At 28.3% G+C, this 22,174-nt stretch overlaps 1 long non-coding RNA gene across 1 annotated transcript in view; it reads right to left on the bottom strand.

Moving 5' to 3' along the window:
• LOC129959624 (uncharacterized) overlaps positions 1 to 17,582 on the bottom strand; it is a 38,374-nt gene extending 20,792 nt beyond the window's left edge. Inside the window, exons 1-2 of the long non-coding RNA XR_008783475.1 lie at positions 17,396 to 17,582; positions 16,424 to 16,533 (exon numbers count right to left, since the gene is read on the bottom strand). This is a non-coding gene — a long non-coding RNA (uncharacterized LOC129959624). The remainder of the gene's footprint in view (positions 1 to 16,423; positions 16,534 to 17,395) is intronic.
• Positions 17,583 to 22,174: the final 4,592 nt, after the last annotated feature.

Here is a 22,174-nt window from a genome sequence, read left to right as displayed (position 1 = left end):
GCCATGTAGAGCACCATCAAAAACACACACTCATCTTTATTAGTAGTAGAGATGATGCCCACAAAGCATAAAAGAATGAAATTAGATTGAAAAGCTGCGACACAAATATGCACAATTTTTAAGGAATTCTTAATTACAAGGACACTTTTTCATCTCTTAGAATTTCATTAGAATAATTGAAGATGTTTTATATACTATGCATTTTAATCTCTAAGGAGAGTTTTAGATAGACTCCTTAATGATGAAATGTATTCAAAATGTCTCAAAGGAGACTGGACTGCCTTTCACACTGAATGTTCCAAATCTGAAACCAGGACGATTTTCAAAATCAATCTTACTAAAAAATGTTATTTCCAATCATTCCCTAAATGTTCCATATGACACAAGTAAGATTCCATTAAATGTTTAAGGCCTACAATGATCTATAGCTTAGAAGTCTGGATTTAAAACATTGTATTGAGATATTATGAAATGCACTCCTTTTTATTTTTATTACTTATTGAATTAGCTGGAATTACGAAGAAAATTAATGTTAGAACTGAATTAGTATAATAGATTTTATCTTTCAAGAAAGCCCAAAAGTTCTATTTCGTATGCGGCGGGAAAGTAAAAAGTCTTCACAATCTTTTTCTTTTGATAATTGCAGCGATATCTGATCACCATTCAAAAAATAAGGTTTCTCCCCTTCTCCAGTATCCCTCTTATTGCTACAAAATGTAATGCGAATTTAATTAAATTAAAACTAATCAATTAATGCAAAGTTATCAATAAGAACTCATTTGAAAGGAGATAAATCACATTCTTATTATTATATTTAACTGTTTAAAATATCCTAAACGAATGGAATGTAAAATAACTTAATATAAATCATGAATTAATTGGGACTGAGATAATGAAAATTATATTGCATTAAAGGCTAGTTATATTTTATAAGAAAGTAGCAGCTTTCCCAAACTTTTTTTTGAATGTTTTCAGACTACAGAATGACTTCTTTTTGAAAAGTGTACATTCATTGATAAGATTAAAAACTAAATTTTTTGGAACATTTTTTATAAAGCTGATTTCGCCTACTCAGATTATGGCGAGGACGATCTTCATTTCGAAATAAAAAGAAAACTTATAACTAATTAGCTTTGCTTAAAAAATTTTCTAAATTGAAATAAGAAAGACTGAACGTATACTTACATTAGAAAAACCTTAACATTCTTTCCTAATTAACATTTTTGAAGGAAGTTTGCATACACTTGAAATCCTCTAAATGAGACGAGCTGAATTTTTATAAACCTTTACTATACAGAAATCTTTACGAAAAAGCTGATGCAAGTAACACTTTGAAATACACGAAACCACGTAGAACAAATCAAAACAAAAATTTATTACGGAATATTGGAAGCATAATTATCGATCATCCCCCTTTGTACGCTTATCTTTGATAAAGATGCGCAAAATTTAACAAAATGTTATTACTTAACGTATATAGTTTTTTTTTTTTTTTTTTTTTTTTTTTTGCACCTATTGGTCGAAAGCGAATCTTTCCCCTATGCCTTTACCTAAAAAAAAGTTGTGTACTTGAGAGTCGTAGACTGGATGGCGTCTCGATCGTTCTTGATAATTATACGCGCATCTTGTGCTCTGTCCACGCTTAAATGATTTATTTGGGCTGAAAACGCCAGAAAATTGCTTAATTCTACCCCTCTTACATCGGACGGATCTTTGAGTCGTGTGAAAGTCAACTTTAACCCCTAACTTGGAAAAGGACCCGATGCTCCAAATAGGCATTACTAGGGACAAGGGGGATGGCAACCCGCTTTTTTTTACTTACCGCACGTTAGTTTGTGGTCCCACAGTCGCCAGACTGTTTTGTTTTGAAGAAATCCAGTATTTTTTTATTATTATTTTCCTATTAGATATACCCATGGTCTAAACAAACTTACCGAGTTTATTTCTTGAATGATTGAAAGTGTAACAACTATTAGAGCATTGAGTAAACAAGTCCTCTGCTTTGTCTGTTTATTTTTGGAAATAAGGAATATCCGAGACCAGTCTTACTGATATAGTAAAAGACTAACATACTTCATGATAAATAGGATCCATTAGTCTAAAAATATTAGACATACAATACATTGAAAGTAGACTAATTTTTTTTCGTCACTATTGAGTTATTTTGAATTTGGTCAGAAAATTTGATATTGTGACAAAATCTAGGATTGGTACAGATAAAAATAAAACAAATTTTAAACGGTTCTGTCTTCGGAAATTCTGAGTACATTACACTAATGAACATTTTCATATGGCTCCAACATGCTTTAATCATGGGTCAAACAATTAAAAATTTTAATCGTGTTTTGGGGTAGGGCCCTATTCTTCAAAAGAGCATTTAATAGGGTTATGGAACTACTTTAAAATGAATTTTTTACGTATTTTATTGAAATTTCTCGTGTTTGAAACAAATTTTCTTTTGTATCCTGAATAATCCATTTTTAGAAAATTCCAGAAGCAAATCTTTTACTAGGTAGCTTACATTAGACCGCCTGCTTCTTTATGTTTGAAAATTCCATGCCTATACATACTTTTAACACTTTGGTTTTATAAAAGTTAAAATTTTTCTTAATGCATTGGTTATTTATTGCTCCTAAAATTATATTTTTTTTACATATTGTATGTTTAACTATTTATAACATCCTTATCATTTTGAATTTGGTCAAACGTTTTGAAATTTCAACAGAGGATAAAGGTATTTGAAGGAACGGCATTTCCGGACAAACATTTATAAATACTGTAACAAAGATAAAACGTTATTAACAGGTGCTTTAATCTCTATTTTTTTGTAGAACTAATTTAAGGATCTTAAAATAAATATATTTATCACTTAGTTTATTAATTTCAGAGTATGGGAAAATGAAGCTAAAACACAGGGTTAGCAAAAAATAAGCTTCCCATTTCAGAGGGTTCTAGAATGCGTTTTGGTGGTCCAAATGAGATAAAAATTGATCTACTGATAATTCAAATGATGTGCTTGACATTTATTAAATAAAAAAAAAACAATACAAAAATACACTAATAGGTGACACTGAAATGCACATAAAAACATTTAATAGGCTTTATAAAGGTTAAATAATATAAAAAAGTAGCATTAAAATTGCTCAATATGTCCTCTTTTATGTTTAATATTGTGCTTTAATAACAGATCCCTATTTTCCACAGCTGACCGGAGTAAATAGGCCTGAATATCAAGAATATGGCGCCAAATGATGTCCCTCAGATATGGCACAGATCCTAGCCTTTTATATTGACTTTTAGGAAACTCCACCACCAAAAGTGGCAAGGGATGATAACCGAATAATGGCTATACTGTTAGAAAATGACGGATGATCATCCATGCATCTGCGAAATGCTGTCAGTGTCTTTTCATTACGATCAGTGTCAGGAGGTGCGTCATTCTGTATGAGAATGATTTCTGAAGTCATCTATGCTGTTAAAGATGTGAAATTACAAAATTCTTTAGCATATCACAGTAAGATTTTTACTTCGACGGAACAGATCAGGAATCCATTTCTAGTTATTTTTTCTAAAAAATACAATCAAATGATAAAGGCAGTCGTAAAACTATATCATACTATCACTTTTTCAATATACAAGGGTGTTTTCAGGCTAGCGTGCGAGCTTTCTGCTATCCAAACTCTACAACTGTGGGTGTTAACTTGCCCACTGAGGCAAAACTAGGCTTCTTCAGTCAATCAGCAGAATGTTCCACTACTAAGTGACGTCAACCGCCATTCCAGAAAGGAACTGAAGTTCGAAAGTTTTACGAACCTCGTACTTATTCGTCCTTCAATAGCTGCACAGGTTTGATTTTGTAGGGATAAAAAAAGCCCGCTGTTTTTGTACAGTGGAATACGGTATATCCAATACACGAGAAACAATTGGCACACTAACACTACCATGGGGCGCCTGACTGCTGGCTTCAACGATCGCTTTTGCCACATTTTCGACGCTGAAAAACAATATTTGCTTCCATCCTCTAAGAATGCCAAGTTGTCCAGTTCTTTCAAATTTCTGTATCGTCTTGCGTATTGTACATAGATAATTAGACATCTTCATATCTTCTTCCTACGACGGAATTCTTTTACAGCTGCAAACGGAGGCCTGATAGTTCTAGTAAAACAATTTTACCAGCAGCGTTTTTCTTGCGATGTAGGCTTGATATGCAAACAAGTAAATATAGCTCGTGCAGAATCTGTCTCCCCCTTTTTTTTTATCCAAAGAATAATACGAATAGGCATGCGTTGTAATGAAAATGATATTTCCCATTTTTAATACGTGCAAATAAATACCATTTGTATTATAGGTTACCTATTGGTAGATTTCGGTACTAATGTTTTTATTTAGTAAACACCAAGCGCATCAGTTGAGTTACCTGTAATTCAGATTTTAATTTATTTATACCAATAGAACGCATTCTAAAGACCTCTAAAATGGGAAATTTATTTCTTGCTAACCTGTAGAAGTCATTTTACATATATCAATAAATTATATTTGGAAGAAGAAATTAAATAAACTGTTGAGTTTTACAAACAATTTTTAAATTTTAACGGCTATAATTCAAATGTTCGACAAATTAATCAAGCAGCAAGCGAGGTGAAGGTGAAAAAAAAATCTCACTTGAATTTCAAATTAAGCCACTGATATTAATTTAAGGATGGTAAGAGAATATTTTCTTAAGTTTTATGCTTATTTAAATTTGAATAGTTGATGACTTGTATTCTAATGATAGGATGAAGCAATATGTTATCCGTAAAATTTGCAATTTGTCAATGGTATTATTAAGAGTTATAAATTTTAGAGATTTTGTTATTAGATCTTCGGCAATTGTTAAAATTCCTGAATAATAAATATGACATATTTTAGAGTAAGGAGCCGGTTAAGATGTGCCTAACGCTTCAGTAAATATATTGTCTCCACCAAATTTAATCAATTAATAGAGATCCAGCACCCAAAGTCAGTATACCGAAAGCACCAAATGTTTCCTGATAAATACCGATCGCCCGTACTTAAATTTCGTGGTCTCGTGTACAAACAGAGAATTTTGATACCCCGTACTGAAGAAAACCGATTTTAAAAGACCCTATAATATATATTTTATCCGTATTTACAGTAGTGACAAGTAACGCTTTATTTGTACAAGCAGGACCTGCAAATATCCATGGTTTAACAAAATCATACGATTATACAGCTAATCATCAAACAACTTTTCATCAAATTTTCAGTTACCTTTTATTATTATGCAAATGCATTCATTTAAATTTCAATAAATGCCAAATGTGTTTTACAGATGGGTCATTTCGTCAGCAACTGTAACCGCTAGATCGTAAAAGGATCCTTTCCTTTAAACAAGGAGCCTTCATGATCTAGCGTCCCCCACCCCATGTATCCTTTAGAATAATGAGAAATGCAAATCCGTCTTTAAAAGGGTATTTATTTTCTAATCTCTTGCTACATTACAATTTCATCGACCCCCCCCCCAAATTTTTTTTTTTAAGTTTTAATTTTTCTATCAAAAGTATCCTATGTTCTACATGTATTGTGGCTAATTTTTCAATGATCGAAGAACTAATATCCTTTGAAGAATCAACAAAGTAACCGATGTTAATCCTTAGTATTTTTTAAATTTATTTTTGAAAATGCGGAATATCTGAGATCCCTTCTTTGACATTTTGCTGATATAAAAAAGGAATGTACTATATCTTATATGGAAATGGACAATTCATCACTAAATAAGACTGCTTTAAAATTGTTCTAAAGAGTAACATATGTTTGTTTTTTTTTATTCTAGAAAAAAAAATACAATGGCGAAAACATGAAAAACTTGCACACATAATAAATAAGGTTTTATTAACTCAGAAAAGAAGATATAATCAGAAACTTTAGAATGAATTACTTATAAAAATTTTCTCTCAAAGTTGTTTCAGCGTTGGAAAATCAGTTAGGAATTTAAAGTATAATTTTTGATTAAGTTTCCGAAGTGCAAAACACTAATTCATTTCATGAAAATTCTTATTGAATTTTACAAGCAAACACAATGTTTTTTTAGTCAGAAATTTAAATTTGTCCCTATAAATGCATTTCTGGCAAATGTACATTATATCGTATACATGGTTATCTAATTGTAAATTTCAAATTTGAAGCTTAACAATAGCAAAAAGATTGATGCATTTTTTTAGAGTTCAATCGTGTGACGCATTTAAATATTGTTCCCATGGCAAAGTAATGAAAATGCTAAAGTAGCATTGTACATTTTTGCAACTATTTTAAAGCAGTTTTGATCTTATTATTATGTTACTAATACAAAAAAAAAAAAAAAAAAAAAAAAAATCATTTTGTTTCAAGTTAGGTCAGTTCTTCCACGGTGTTTCAACTTTCGTTTCATGGGGGAGGGGGGGGAATCATTTTTTGCATATCTAATCAAATAGCATAGTATATTTTATAGTATATAGCATATAGCATATATATAAATAGCATAGCATTTGGTTAGAATTTTTTTTATTGAATTAATGAACTTGAGTTAATGAGGATTTCCCCGTATGCTTATTCGAAATCATTTTTAATTATCCATTTATTTTATTCATTATTTAGTTTAGTTTTTTTTCAGTACCAATTTAAAAATGGTCAATCACCTTTCATTTTTGAGTGAAATTAAATTAATGTTTCGTTAGATATGCTCCAGATACTCTCAGTATCTGACAAATAAAATTTTCTTTTTTATAACAAATAAACACCATTTATTTAATATTGGATTAATTAATGTATATTAACTAAATCAGATTTTGTTTTAATTCAAATTTCCAAACAAATTTCTTATTTTTTTGTTTTGTTTATATAGTTATTATCAGACTTTTTTTCTCTTTTTGTTTCAATGTGAATGCAGATGATTTCTCGAATGTTGGAATACAGTAATGACTATTAAGTAATTAATTACAAATAAACTGATTTATTTAAGAATTACTAATTGTTTGAATAATTCGAAAGCTTTTATTTAACTTAAATAAAACCAATGGTTATCTTGTATATAACTTTTTTAAAAAAAATCCATCATTGAAAAAAAAAAGATTATGCTAATTTCACAAACGGCTGCACAGAATTTAAAACTTCAAAACCAATTAAAAAACCATTTGCCCTGTCTCCTTCTGAAGAACAGTTCGAATGAGCTTGACAAAATAGATAAATATTACTTTCTCCTCTTCACATTAAAAAAAATTCACGTTTTTAATTATTGCTTTAAGCCATTATATAAATTTTTGGAAAACTAGATAAGAGCAACTATGACGCATATAAGAAAATAGATAATTATGTTCCCAAGCATTCCAAACAGCATCAAGAGATCATGCTGACTCATCTGTGATTAGACCACCACCTGCAGCTTTGTGACGCCAACATGACTCTGTGACCTGATCCTTGCTGATTATTTCATTATGAAAAGTTAACTCGTATTTTCTCTTTTTCTTATATTTATTAAAAAAAGCTTCAATACATGCTGTGTTTTTGAATTTCACTTAACAGCTTTGTTATTATTATAAAGCCCTTTTCATCCATGCTGTGAGGTTAAGAACCTTAAGTTCACGCACTCTGCACGTCATTCCACAAATCGACAAACTGACCAACTATTTTATATTAAACCGCCTTCCAATGACCAAACCAGTGATCTGTAAAATCTATAAACAGTGCTCCATTACTTTATTAGTGATCTATAAATAGTGTTCTACGTATAGAAGAAAACTACTACTCACTTAAGCCTTGATCAACAAATAGCAGTTTTTGTCTTTTTGAATGTTTCATTATTACTAGCCAAAAATAAAAGAAGCATTGAATATTCAAAAGTGTTAGTTTCTTAAAAGGGATGCCCCTACTTATTGCATAGATGGCAATTTTATAAGGCAAGTTAAGGTAAAATAATTTAATCCTTTGGAGGCAAATTAATCATAATTTTAATTTTTAATTTAATGAAATAAATAGATTACAACCAATATAACTAATGGAAAGTATAGCCTGAAAAATTTGTATTACATGGAGATATTCAGAATGTTTTTTCCTGAGATGTCTTTTCTCAAAGAATGTGTTTATATATTATATATACTCCATTTTTAAGCTGTTGTTTTAAAAACAAGTATTGGGCACTGAAAGTATTTATGAAATTCACATTCAAATTTTATACATATAATTTAATCTATAACTCTTTTTTTTATTATTTCCATAGCATCTTTTTATTTAAGTCTCTTGAAATATATTCCATAATTTCATACCCTGCGCTTATTTGCAGATTTTAGCAAATAAAAAAATTCATATATTTTTGTATAGTAAAGACAAAAATATTCTTTTCACTAACCTTCAATTAGAGAATGAACGATGACTATGTAACATCCATGAGTAAACTCTAAAAGCTGAACAAACTAACGCCGGGAGAAAAAAAATCTTGAGAAAAAAACTCAAAAGAAATATGATAACTTTTATTAGGATGGATGAGCTAGAGAGAATAACTTAAAATACAGGTTAAACATTCATATTTTTGTATGATTAGTTTGTGATATGCATCACATTCAGTGTAAAATTGAGTTCGTTAAATATATATCTGGAATATTTATGCAGAGAGAGAGAGAGAGAGAGAGAGAGAGAGAGAAAGAACGTACAAAATATAAAGATATATTTGAAAAAATATGCAGACTGTTTGCAGACTCCTTTTCTGTAAGAAATATCTCTGCAAAATCCAACGAATCAATATATCACGCAATATAATAATTGCTCTTATAGTTTTTTTTAATTTTTAAAAAGTCAATTTTAAATGATTTTTGATGCGAGTGAAACGATTTTTAAAATTTAGAGATCACAATTCAGAAAAAAAAAAAAAAATGTTTCATGGTTTTTTTTTGCTATTCAAGATTTCAATTAATCAAAATAGTTTTTGAAAGATAATATTAAATAATGGAATAAAATTTTAAAAATTTAAATAGTAATTTATACTTACAATATTGTTACAATAGGAAAATTTTAATTTCAGGAAATTACACCATTAAAATGATAATTATGCCATAATTTATCTGAATATTATTTTTAATACTATATCAAATGTGCATTCGCTCTAAGAAAAACCCCACCGTGTGGCGCGAGCTGAAATTCAGTTAGATTTGTGTGGTCAGAAGTTGCGCACCACCCAAACGAAATATTTTTGTTAATAATAAACTTAAATTTTTATGTATTTTTATATATGTTTGTATTTTGCAAATATAATAAATGACTGAATGTGTTATACAAACAGAAAGGAATTATTGAAATTAGAAAGGCAATTAAAAATATATTATACAGACTGCATTCATGGTAACAACCTCCAATGTGTTTGAACTGATGAAAAATATTTTATCTGAAAGGAATCCTTTGTTTTCGTCTGTGTAGAGCAATCCAATTTATACTGCCCTGAAGACTTTTAATCATCATTACTCAAATTTCTAGAATTCCAGATCCGATTTGCCATATCAGTTCGCAATCATTCCCCTTCCAATGATTTTTGAAATATTAAATAATTTGTAAAGAAATGCCTTTAGGAATTACCGAAAGCATGTGCTGATTTTAAGACTGATTTAAATGATATATTATTTTATTTATTTATTTATTAATTAATGGGAAGCAATGGAAGCAATCTCACAGGGCCAGAATCCTTATTTTAAATAATCTTTCAGTTACTTTTTAACTTTAAAAAAATTGCTCTTTTCATTAGATTGCGCTTTCACTACTCTCTACGCTTTCATTAAATTGCGCTTTCACTGCTAATTTCGAGCTAGTCTACACTAGCTCGAAATCATTGCTTTAAATAATTTAATGATATATTTCCAGCACTTTAAACATCCGTTTATTTTCAAAGAAATTTGCAAGCAATATTTTCATACAATAATCTATCTTTTATTAGCAAATGGAGTCATTTCAAGACACACATCAAATGCATCATGTCAGTCGTATTATAGAACCAGTTGAGCATCTTGCCGGGCATCATGTCACAGCACAAGATATGACAAAGTGCCGTTTGGTTTAAATGAATGAGTCGTTCAATTGAGATGCTCAAATTGTAACGTGTAGTGTCATGATTCCACTTCTGAGATTTTTTTTTGGATAATGCAATTAAACCATTTTGTTGAAACAAAATAAATTATTTTGTTTTTCATCATTAATTCTTCTGTATTATATCTCTTTAATTGAATTTAAAAAACAAAAACAGGGTGGAGTTTCATATTTTTTTCAAAAATCGAATCTAATTTAGTACTCAAGTCCCGCAATGGTCAGATGTAGCTTTAAAATGCAATTCTGTTATCCCATTTGAAGAACTAAATTTAGAACAATAAAATTTATCCATATATCTACATACTTATTTGCCTTTTATATATTTATTTAGACATTTATTTAGATTTTTCTGAAGCTTAAGGCATCAAATAAATATTTCGAAATATAAAGTAATATTTTAATTTCTTACTAAGAATAAAAATTTGCAAAAGTCATGTAAGTCACTTATTGATATATGACTTATTATGAGAAATAGAGTAGTTAAAGAAGAAAAATAAAGCCTTTCTCGTATTAGATGTATATCTTAAATTGTTGGTAAATATCTGTATCGATTTCCAGTGTTTTAAAATGCGATGTCTTTAGATGTTGCACAATTATTAAAAAAAATGAAATAAAACTTTACATCCGAAAATTGAATTCATACTAAATTCTTTATATCTTTATGTAAAAAATTTCAATTTTTAAAGCATTTTCCGCATTCTGTACCATTTTGATAAAAGGCCCGTCTTATTCAATTGTTTCACAATTATATCAGTTTAATAAAATACGCCAATGATTAATTATTTAGCATTGGGTCTCCTTTATTCTGTTCACTATTGGAAATTATTTTTAATCACTATCTTTAAACTACATTTTCTGGGGGGAAAACGTTAATTCAGTTCAAATATTTAGGTAACGAATTAAACTTCCGTCTATATGCTAAGCTATAATAAAATATCTAAACTTTATGAAATAACTGAGACGTGATATCTAAATCGCCTGTGGCAAAACGGTTACGTATTGTTGAATTAAAATTTTCGAATGGTTTCAATTATTTCTGATTAAATCTGAATATTTCAACACAAGCGGGATCGCGATCGGCAACATCAAACACTTTCAAAATAGGACATCCATTTTTTTTTTTGCTTTCGATTTGGTATAAAATTAAAATGAAAGTAACGATTGATTTCAAGAAGTTAAGAAATTCAATAAAAGGTTCTTTATCTTTTTCATGAGATGCATGTCATGCTTGATAACGCACTGCAATTTTCATCTGCACCTGTTTAGGTTTTTATAAAAAAAAATTAATATATAAATTTATTTCATATAGCTTGAATTCACTTTACTCAAATAAAAAATATTCAAACTAGATCAAAATATATTCTATTCATAAAAGTCTAATTTGAAAAGTGAGACGAGTTTTTTTATAATGCAAAATGCATGAATTTAATTTTTGTACTTTCTTTAATTGAATAAGCGTCACAAGATATTTTCTTTTGTGTGATAAAAAAATTCAATAACGAAAAGATTTCGACTTTTCCGAAAAGAATGCTATTTATCTCAATTTTCTTTACCGATCATGAAATGTTTACACAATAATTCAATCGTTTCTTTCCGATTGGCAAATTTAATACCGATGAGCTCACTCAAATATATATTATTCAAAAAAATATTATTTTATAATCAATTTTATCAAAAGAAATACCAGAGACAAGAAAAGAAATCAAAATACTAGATAAAAACGAGAAATTTTTGCTGTCTTTCTGATTCAGATAAAATTAAATGCAAGTGAATGAATTCAACTACTTAGTCAAATTTTGTTTTTAAACTCAAGAAGAATGAAATAAATTTTTTTATAAAGTCGAATTATTAATAAGCTTAAAAAGTTTATTAAAATGCCTTATATTTTTGCTTGCTACCGTTTGGATCTTAATGTGAATTATTTAAATCTCCTTGGTGAGTCCTAATTATCTAAATATCATTGATAATACTAGATACTAGGTTTATCTTTTATTATATTCAAATAGATTTAATTCCAAAGTGTTGAAGTAATAACTTAGTTAATGATAATTTATATTTATAATTAATTATCTTCACTATTGAGGATAAATTGTCTATTATAACTGACTAAATTTATTCACATTTTTAGAAGCCCCCCCCCCTCTCATTTTTTACAGATTAATGCAAAATTTTAATATGGAATAATTGAATATATATAAAGACAAGAAACACCATGTTATAATTCTAACTAAATAAATATACTACATTTCTATTTTGTCATAATTCTAATAATAAAATAATGTTAAAAAGCTCTTAAAAAGGTATAATTAAAGTTATTAATAATTAAGTTATTAAAAAATTATTTGTGCTAAATTTTTGTCCAATTTCAATACGATATAAGAAGAAAGAATATTGTAGATCACTATAAATAATCTGCTTTACAGAATACACTTTAAATAATAACTTATATATGTTGGTGTAAAAAAAAAAAATGCCTCCTTCCAAACAACATTCAACTATTTACCGTGAAATCATACTCTGTATCTAAATGGGTCGCTCGCAATGTCGAACATGAGAGACGCCGGTAATTTTTTTCAGCTGGTTACTGGCCCGGAAAAAATGAAATCTCTCGCAAAATTCATCCAAGTTTCCGAGAACAACTTAACACACCAGAGAAGGAAAATAATAATTGATTGCGTAGTGTAGTTGTGCGCTTGGGGAAGCAGCCGTGAACCAGCCGTTGCGAGCGCCGACGCACCGCTGAGTGACAGCCGTGCTTCAGCTGCAGCTTTCCGGCCGCATTCTCTCAACTCTTTATGTCATCTTTGCCTAACACTTGGTCGGATTCATCTCACAGTTGTGCTTCAATAACTCTGAGATCTACAGGTTTTTCTAGTCAGTTGATGTGGAATATCACAACTTAAAGTGTTGAGGAAAAAAAAATATGAATGTAAATGTTATCACCCTTTAAATTTAAAAGGCCTTCTAAAACAGAATGATCCTCCTTTAAATTTAAAACTTCATCTAAACCCACCATACCCTTCCCTCAAATTTACAATTTCTTCTAAATTATCCCGATCTTCCTGTACATTAAAAATATTATCTAAATCAACAAGATCTTTTTAAAACTTAAAATGTGACTGAATTTAGGGTTTTTTAAACTTTGTTCCTCCGGACCACATTTTTGTTCGATAATGTTCGTCACTATCTCAAAATTAAAAAAATAATAATAAAAAAATGAAATATTAATGATAAAAAAATAAATTTAAGCTTAAAAGTTTTTCAGCAATTTATAATGAAATGATGTAAATCGAGATTATTTTATTAACTATTTTTTCATCTAAACAATGAAGAACTTGAAAGAAGGTAGAATGTAGGTTTAGAGACACAGTTTTAAAAAGCTCTGATGAAAACTATATCAGGGTACTCTTAAATAATTTTTCTATAAGAAACAAAACTGAAGCACCATTTGAAAACAGTTTATTAATATATTTAGAGAATAAGAAATAATTTTGTAATATTTAAATATATTTTTATCCTCACAATTTCTTAAAGATTTGTTCATCAAAACAAATGAGCAAATATGCCATTAAAGGTTAAGAAACCGAAGAAAGAAACCGAAATTTAGCTAATATAAAAATAAAGCTTATCTATCCAAATTACAATAATCGAATTAAATACAGTCGTATTTCAAAAAAGTAAATCAATAAATTTTTTAATTATTTAAAATTAATTATAAAATAACATATTTAAACAATAATCAGATGCAACATTCGATAGTTCATTTCCTGGTTATCAATAATAAATTTGATGAGTATTCAAAACATCATCCATTAAAGAAACCAGCAAGTCAATGATTTGATTTTAAAAAGAAATGAAATATTTGATATTTATGACTCTGTATAGACAAGGAGAAAAAAATTTATAAGAAATGTGAAAGGCATTTCAAATAATTTCAGGCTTACAATTTACAATTATTTTAAATGATTTTGAAAAATATAGTTGAAATCATCTGTCAAAAGCCATTTTTGTAAGTAAATTTATATTTAGCAGGGAAAAAAATTATCCAACATTTAAAATTTTATCATTTTAATTTTTAATTATCATTAAAGGGAAATTAAATAATGATGCAAGAGAGTCAAGAACAAAGGAAAATTTTAACAAATTCATCTCTATCATTTTTTAAAGATATATGCAAATATTAATACGAATATTTTAAGAAAAATCTAATAAGAATATTTTATTTCTATTTACCCATTTTATTGCATCCCTAGAAATATTAATGAGATTACTCTTCATAAACTTGCTGATGCTCAAGGAAAGCATTAAGTCAAATCATAAGGAGGAATTCTATAGCGGGTTCATGATGAAGAACCTTTTTTTGAAACGGAACAGTTTTATTTATTACAGTTAACTAAATCAGTCAACAATCTCTAACTCATGCATTGTGTAAATTACAACTAATTAAAATACTGAAAAAAAAAATATTTGACCCTCAGACGCCATTTATATAATACCAAAACAAACACCATCTGAAATATTACAATTCAGCTGTATGTCCAAAAGTAGTTAAACGAAAGCAAAAAAAATCACCCACATTCATCGAGGCACAACCGAATCACTATAATCACATCATTGGACGGTATGTCATAGTTGTTTATCATTCATCATCAGACGAGCGGTGACAACTACCATCACCTGTCAAACGATTTTTAAGCGACTTACGGAAGTAGGGTTGCATGCTCGTCTTTCGTTGAGCTGTTTACCACTCGCATTAATATATCGCTGCTAAAGGTTCACTTGGTTTCATTGTGGAATATCAGAGAATGATGAATGACATCATATTTCCTTCAGCGACGAATTTTGATTTTTATCTTAATCCGACAAAGTAAAATGTCGTCAAATTACAATTCTGAATAAAATTTGGTAATTCATGGAAATAAGGAGCCCATAAAAATATTAATAGTTAGAGAAGAGAAAAAATTTTCTTATCATAAAATGAGATGATCAGTCAACTGTGGTTTAGTATTTATCATACGAATTTTGAACAACTTGCTATTAAATTGAAAAATATTCAGACTTTATTACTAGATAAAACAATTGTGTTGTATTATTTATTACAATTTGTCATTCTAGTTAATGAAAAAAAAATCTCAGTATGGTCTTATCTGATAGTAAAAAGATAGATAAAAGAGAATTTAAAAAAAAATCATTAGATAATTGCTTTTGATTCTTGCGTAACAATCTGTTATAACATCTAGCAACAAAGGGTATATTTAGAGAAAATTAATCACAGTAGCGAAATTAAAACAACTCGAAACAATAATTTTAATTAAAATTTTAAAGATTATAATTATGAATCAAATGATAATTTTACAGATGGCAGAAAAATATTTTAAGTGAAAATGATAATGTAAATAATTTTCGTTTCTAATGAAACTTTAATCTTGCTTTGATATTATGCAATTTAATCATACAAATATAAGAACTAATTCCTTATTTTAAAATGAAATGCAAGTTTTTGAAAGAGCATAAATACAAATTAAATCATATTATTTTTTTTATTTTTTTTCGTAACCAAATGAAAATTTCAAAATTTTTAAGCATATCTCATAAGAACAACTACACTCACAGAAGAAAACCCTAAATTACGCAATTTTATTGTAAGAATCCATTTTAAGTCCTTTAAAACCTCATTATACAAAACAGATTATGAAACAATACATGGAAATTGTTTAAGAAAGAAATTTATATGTTTATTTTACAGAAGTATCGATTATAATAAAAGAATTATCCGATTTCAGATTTTGTCCTTAATATTAATTTTGTCCTTTTGTATAGCAAAAAATATTGATTCTTAAGGTATTTCAAGAAATATATTTTTATTAAGTATTTCAAAAGCTACTGAAAATGATTTTGAATATTTTTTTTTATGTATAAATTCTACAGAAATCTATTTTGCATTTTTAGACTATAAAGAATTTAATATCAAATTTTGCAAGGAGGTCTAATTTGAATCATATCCTTAAAAAAATTACAAACGCAATTCAGGAACAATTTTTTTTAAATAATAAGATTAATAATCCAATCAGCTGTAGTTTTAGATTAACAGAGAAGTACAAGGACGGATGATAGTAAAATTCCATAAGAAATTCCATATATATTTGCAGTTTTTTCTAGATGGCATCAAATTAATATCTCCCTTACCCATTTTTTTTTTTTTTTGAGAAGGCAACCGTTTTTGCACTTGTTGCAGAGAAGCTGAAAAATCTCTCACATTTGTAACACAATAAAACACAGAGTAATAAAAATAAAAACAAAATAATAATCGATATAAACTTACTTTCGACCATTTCCTCCATAATGTGTGAGAATAAATTAACATTAACGCCTAACATACGATTTTTTGTTGAATCATCAATTGTTTCCATCTTGAACTGTCGTCAAATTAACCTATGTAAAAAATAAAACAATTAAAAATACACTGATACAAAAGAATAAAAACTGAAATTCAATATGCATAATTAAAAATTCCTTTGACGAAAGATTCAAATGAGATGAGTAATTTAAAGCTGATGAAAGGAGTGATTGCGAGTAAAAGCTTTTTCTTTACTCGCAAAAGCTTTTTCTTACAACTCTAAAGGAAACAATTAAAAATCGATTAGTCTTTTTTTATTTAATCTTTGTTACTCTTGTTCAAAAGTTTCAATTACATGATTATTTGATTTGGATTTAATGAATCAATGTCTCATCACAATCTACCTGACTGAAGCATATTTCATTTCTACGCAGCTTGTAGTGCTGAGTGAAATGCGGGCGAAATGATTCCTGTACAAAATGGATGAGGAATGTCGTTGTTTGAATTTAGGCTTGCGAGAAAAACAAATGAAGATTAATTAATTTGTTCTTTGTGAAGTTGCAACTCTATAAACAAATCAATACTCATTGTCAATTCGGCATAAACATTTTTTTTAACTCTACTCAACTTAAAACCATTGATGAAATGTCTCCGAGTAAAGCGTTATTGCCAGAAAACGCATTCATGAAATCTTTTTTGGAGAGTTACAGCTCGAAGGTAAATGGATAAACAAATCAAGTATATAATTAATTTGGTCGAAACTTTTTCTAACCGAAACTGAAACTTAGATAAAATTTTAAAGAAGCTCAATTTTAAAACAAAATTCTTTAAATTTATAATAAATTAAGCGCTTCCTGAAAGTTGAATTACCGAAAGAACAATTAAAAACTTGATTGGTTCTGCGCACCATTAGAAGTTAGCCTCCGAGTCAATTTGATGAACAAATCAATCCCTCACCAGAGAATCATTCGAAACAAGTTCCAATTGAATGCCGCCTGAGCCTACGAGCGGAGTGTTGATGAAACATAATTCCTGCATAGAATGAACGGAAGAAGTCATTTCAGAAAGCTCCGTTACCATTTGTACTTGACGGAGGGGTGGGGGTGTTTGAAGAGGGCGGCTGTAGAATTACCTATGTCAACAAAGTAGGGAGTGTGTCGTGATTGTCATGCAAAAGGTTCAATTGGTTAGTGTTTGAAGAAGCGTTTAACCTGTTTCTGTGAGAGCGAAAGGTGACTCGCACGCACATCGTTGTTGCACCGAACAGGATTGTTGGATTTATTCAAGCTCATAGACGGTTGAGATAGCATTCACTTAATTAGCCAATTTTATTTCTTTACTCAATGCGGAAAGGCTAATAGTAAAAACTTTTATAGAATTAGTCGAACAGTAAAATGACTTGTAGGTTTACTTCGCGGACAAACACGCTGGCGGTGATTGATTGTGCTTTTGTGAACAAGCTTTTTTTTTTGTTTTTTTGTTTCAAGGGAAATGAGTTTTTTTTTTATTATTATTATTGAAACATATTAATATTATTAGCCGAAGAACTCATAAAATAGTGAGATGGTTACCATATATCAGTGGCTTATTTATTGAAAACCATGAAAAACGTAATTTTCATTATAGCTTTTAAACATTGTAATTGCTATGCACTGGTGGTTAGCAGAATTTTTTTGTTTATTTCTGCAAATGCAATTTAGAATTAAGTAAAAATATTTCAAAAGCTAGTTTTGAATTTATTTTAATCATTTATTGATGCCCCATTTAGATGCAAAATTTATCAATAATCAATGAACATTATCACAATCATGAAACATGAGTATAAATTGAAGTCACCATTTTAATGATGAAAATATGAGGAAAATGCTGGTTCTTAGATATTTTTGGAAGATATTGCTGCTCGTTAAGTAATGTTTGGTAACAATTGAATATAGTTTTCATAAATTAAGCTCTAAACTAACATCTGATATCATATAAAAGAGTTTAATCAATAATCATTATTTAAAATAAATCATTGCAACTTAAATATTTTGTCAGTACCAATATTTCATTTTCAAATCAAAGAATTTGATTTATTAATTAATTTTGTTTTTACTTAGGATATTTTATTTATTAAGTAATAATTGACGAAGTCAATGAACTTCGTTTATATCAATGTAAGATGATCAGATTATAAGACTTAAATTCTGAGGGGGAAAAAAATACCGAAAAACTATCAAAATTATAATGACGTAAACTTCAATATGAAATCTGGTTTTATATAGAATTATTTTATACTTACATATCCTTAATTACGTTATTTTGTAGTGTAATTTTTATTCATAACTTTTTTAAAAGATGCATCGAATTAATATTACTATTTATATTAGCTAAAGCGAAAGAATGATTTTTTATAAGTTTTTTTAATTTAAAAAATTACAATAAAAATCTATTTTCTCCTCCGATTTTGCAAAGTTATATTTCCATTTCATTCCTTACCAGATAGACAAAACTAGTGTAGAAAAATACTGCCAATTTTTCGCAATTTTAAGCTCTACAAAAACAAACCTTGAAACGTCAAAACTGATGAATGAATCAACTTCCGAAACAAAAAGAACTTAATTGTGCATCGGATGTACAACTGTCAACTTTCATTTGTTAAAACGTTAAAATCGTCCAAAAACAGAATCCATTTTCATGCATCAAAATTTTTTTCGGAGTTCTCTCTGTATTCTGAGTATGAAAATAGCTTTTAATTTTCCGAATGAGATAGCTTTTTAATGTTAATTTTGATGTTTACTTTCTATTCCTCACCCTTATAAAAGAATTTTTTAAACTTTTGTGAAAGCATAAAACTTTTCAATGTAGAAACTTTTTGAAAAAGATAGCGGATTTGAATTATAAAAGAAATTGCGTTTGGATTTCTTAACGGTTTATAATTTCATTTCATTATTCAAAGAACATGTACTTTTGTGTTTGCTAATTTACTCTGAATGATCATGAATTACAGATTTTAGCTTTTACTTGCATTTTCTTTTAATTAGATAACTGTCCGTTAAAAGACATTAAAATTCCCATAGTTTTTGCATTTTTATAAACATTTTTTATTATTATTTAAACAAATATCAATACTCCAAATAAAATTTCAGAATATAAATCGATAATGTATTGATTACATCATTCTGAAGAGAACGTTTAGTATTAAAAACATTATTTAAGAAGCATGGAACACTATAATTATAGTTAATAATTTAACGTACCGTAACGTTTAAAATAACATGTTTAATGTAATACATAACATACATAACGTTTAACGTAATATGTCAAATAATCTTTAAAATATGTAATGCTCAGCTTTTAACAAGAATCTTTCCCCTCACAGAGAATAATGAAGTGAAATCATGCTCACGAGATGCATATGAAATGCGTCTCGCCAATTTAGTGTTTGAATCCAATTCAGATCTTGCAGGATGCAAAAGGGCACATGCATAAGACGAAACATGCTAATTTGATAACCAAACAACTTTTCATATTTCGTTGAAGTTGAGTTTGTCACATCACTGTGATATAGCTAGATTCAGTTCAAAATGGAATCAATTTGTCAAGTGTTGAATCTGAAAAGTTTTTGGATCCATGTAATATAAAATCATTTTGATGATCAATGATATTAATAGATTACAGTAAGCTAATGTATATTCCGTTGAGCAGTGACATTAATCGACATATATTAAAATAAGGCAAATTTCGATTAACACTGGTATACATTAAATTAAAGCGTATTTCGGTGAACACTAATATTAATTGATACATATTGATGACTAAATATATAGTTAGTTCTTTTAAAGAGAAAGTGATATGAACTAATGATAATCACATCATAATTAAAAGATACATGAAATGACATTTTAAATTATTTTAGAATTGAATTTAGAAAGTATGCAACTACAAGTCAACTACCCCTCACCAATTAAAATGAGAGCGAGGTAATCAATGATGAACATCACGCCATTTAATAAGGCGCTGACAGTTGGAAATTATATAAGCTAAACAGATTAAAGCAAAAATCAAAATTTGAGATAGTTGTTATGTAGCGCATCAAAAATTTGAGACTGAAAAATAGTATGTGATATCAAAAAAAATATCAAGGTTTAAACTTCCAGAGGGGAAATACATCTTTTAAAGTAAATATAGTTTGCAACCTCATTACTCGTTGATTATGGGATATTTTTTAATCTATAGAGCGGAAGGATCAGGCTCTTATTTTATGCATCTGCCAATAGAGGGCATTGAAATCAAGTCGAGAGAGTTTCGCAAGCTGCAATTTACAAATCGATATTGCATCCCCAAATGATTTCTCCCTCTCCATGTTTTAGCTAGAATTGGAAAAAAGGATTCGGAGTTTCCGGCTCTGTTTTCACTTGCTGCGTTAGCACAGTTTCTTTTGCAAATAGTGCATTAAAATCTGTAAATTTATTTAGGAACAAAAAAATGGTAGTAAAGAATTTTGTAAACTTTAAAATTTAAATTTCGTGCAAAGAAAACAGAGAGAGAGAGATTTCTTTTATTTTTAAGCATTTCGAAAATTTAATTAAACTTTGTTTAATTTTAAGATAAATAAAAGTCATTGTGATTTTGTATGCATATATGTGTGTATGTATATCCCATAATCTTCTCCTAAACAAATGGGTTGAGTTCAACCGAATTTTACATACTTATTATTTCAGACAAGAGAAAAAAAATCTGTTAACTTTTCAAAGATAAAAAAATTAAATTTTCAATTAATAATAAATTAATCAAAATTTCTCTTTTTTCCCACAGTAACTTAAGGAGAAATTATTAATAAGGAGAAATGTTTTTAAAACATCTTAAAATTGAAAATTTTACCATTTCCATTATCAGTTGTATTTCTGCGTAATATTTCCTTCATTTGTCATTAATTTAAAAATTTAAAGGCATTAATGTTAAGTTTGAACTACCCTATTATTTTTTTAAAAAATGTTTGTTTTATTTTAATACATATTGTTTTGCCAGGCTTTCGATTATTTTTAAGTAGTGATTTAGTAATGCTAAAATCGGGAATTATTTAGTCATTCAAACGGAGACAAGAAAAGTAAAGCTATCGAGAACAAATGAAACAGATGTAAATCGAGAATTGCCGCTTCTGACTATGAAAAATTAATTAATAGTTTGCATTTTTTTTTCACAAACTTTGGATGAAATTATTCCGAAAGAACTTTACTCTATCTTAAAATTAAAGCTTTTACACCTTTTCAACGATACCAATTCAATTTTTGTGCAATTTTTTTTTTCAATTATTAATACTTTTTTAGAAAATTTAATGCAAATGATTTTGAAGCAAGGAAATTTCTTGGTACCCCTTTGCTAGGCAACGTTACGACTGCTCAAACAATATTTTTAAGAATTTATCTTTTATTTCAATATATGTCTTGAAAAGGATTATGTATATTATAATATTTCATAAGAAGAATAGTTTTTACATAAAAAATATTATACATGAAATAATTTTAATTCCAAATAACGTTGGGAATGTAAGCTAGTTGCATATAAATTGTTATTGAATTTTAATAGATAGTAAATTTTTAAAATATAGAAAATCGTTCTTTCATTCTTGAATGAGAATTATTGTCTACATAAATGCTTGAAAATATGTTAATAGGGTAAATCAACATGAATTTTCATACTTAACATTTAAATATCCTCGATTCTTCCTTTTTGATAAATGATTGGAAAAATTCA

Source organism: Argiope bruennichi, chromosome X2 (assembly GCF_947563725.1).
Source record: "Argiope bruennichi chromosome X2, qqArgBrue1.1, whole genome shotgun sequence".
NCBI lineage: Eukaryota > Metazoa > Arthropoda > Arachnida > Araneae > Araneidae > Argiope > Argiope bruennichi.
This window is presented reverse-complemented; position numbering and strand designations above follow the sequence as displayed.